Below are 2,115 nucleotides of genomic sequence, written 5' to 3' on the forward strand. Positions count from 1 at the left end.
GTTATTGATGATGTGAGCAGGGATAGTTTCCCCCTGGGAAGTTGGTAAATGTTAGATATGATTCTGTCCAAGTGCCCCTTGTTTTTTTTATAGTAAACCTAACTAGTGACAAAAGATCTCTATAAGGAAAAGTACAAAATACCGCTGCAAGAAGCAATAAGAAATCTCTGTTCATGTATAGTAAGACTCGGTATAGTGAAAATGACAATCCTATCAAAAACAGTCTGCCTGTTAAACACAATATTAATGCAGATACCAAATTCCTTTTTTTAAAGATATAGAAAAGACAATTGACAAGTTTATTTGGAGAAGCAAGATACCTAGAATAACCAAAGCACATCTAAAAACCAAAAATGAAGCGAGAGGTATAGCACTCCCCAATCTTAAAATCTACTACACAGCAGTAATAACCAAAATAGCATGATACTGCTAGAATAACAGAGGAATAGAATTGAGAACCAAGAAATTGACTCATATATCTAAAGTCAGCTGGTATCCAACGAGGAAATAAAGACTATCAAATAGGGAAATGACAACCTCTTCAACAAATGGTGCTAGCAAAACTACATTTCTACCCGCAGAAAGCTAAAGCAAGATCCAAATCTCACACCATACACAAAAATCAACTAACAATGGATCAGAGAGCTAGGAGCAAAGCACAAAACCTATAGATAAGAAAAGACAAAATGGGAGAATCTACTTTAAAGACAAGCTTCTAAAAACTTCTACAAAGCCCCATGAAAAGGAACCAGTAAAAAGAGAAATAACAAATACTTGGGGGGGAAAAATCACGTTAAGTGACAGAAAGAACTAAACAAAATTGTGATGCAGATATAGAAATATAAAAATTATTCAAAAGAATACAAAATAAATTTGTTTAGCACATTTTAAGATAGAAAAGGAGAATTAATATAATAAATGGACCAGAATGTAAGTTCACCAGTTTGAAATTAGATATGAGAATTCCAGAAGTGAAAATTATTATTGAATATAAAATCTTATGGATGAATTGATGTAAAGACCTTAAAAAATGCAGAATTCACAGGGATAGATTAATACAAAAGAATGATCAAAATAACCTTGAAGATACTACAAAATATTAATGTCTTCTGGACTGCAGGAAGGAAAAAACTTATTTTGGAAGAAGTGTAGCAAGAATGCACCTTGGGATGGTGAGACTTCATTTTACAGACTTTGGACAAATAATAAGAGCATCATTACTGGTAAAGTAAAGAGTCGTTGAAAAAGAGAAAGACTCTTGAAAAGATGGGTTTAAAAATAGCTGCAACAATGGTTTCAAACGTAGCAGTAACTGTGAGGATGACGTAGAATCCAGAAGTGTTCTTTCTTTTGTAGTTGTGATCATTATGAGTCAAAAATCGACTCATCAGTAGTGAGCATTATGAGGTAATGGAACCACGACTTGATTTTGCACTCACACAACAAGTAGATACAAAATTTTATCATATTTATTATTTTCTAAGCTTAGTTTGACTTTTCATTAAAAAAAAGTTGATATTGAAGCCCCGGATAAGCAAAACATTCCTTAAAAATAGAAAAAAGGTAGGAGGCCTCTTACTCCCCAATTTCAAATCCTACTACACTGCTGTGGTGGTTAAGACAGCATGGAACAGGTACAATGACAGACACATAGATCAATGGAATAGAATTGAGAACTCAGAAATCAGCCTATCTACCTATGGTCAATTGATTTTTGACAAGGAGATGAAATCAGTTAAGTGGTGAAATGACAGCCTTTTTAACAAATGATGTTGACAGAATTGGAAAAATATCTGTAGAAGACTCAAGCAAGATCCACACTTCACTCTATATACAAAAACTCAAGGTGGATCATGGACCGAGGAATAAGACCAAGGCCTATAAGCGTCATTAAAAAAAAATACAAAAAACAAAAAAAAAATTGGATGAACCCTAGTAGTAATAATCCACAACATAAAGAGTCTTCCAAGTATCCTGAAAAATCTACAACCAGGAGAATATAAAATAGATGAATGGGACTGTGTAAGAATCAAATCCCTATGCACATCCAAAAACTTCTACAACAGGGTAAAAAAGGGAAGCCACAGACTGGGAAAAAGTATTTGGTAATGCAAT

Source organism: Elephantulus edwardii, unplaced genomic scaffold (genome assembly GCF_000299155.1).
Source record: "Elephantulus edwardii isolate Elephantulus edwardi_28Jun2011 unplaced genomic scaffold, EleEdw1.0 scaffold00034, whole genome shotgun sequence".
Classification (NCBI taxonomy): domain Eukaryota; kingdom Metazoa; phylum Chordata; class Mammalia; order Macroscelidea; family Macroscelididae; genus Elephantulus; species Elephantulus edwardii.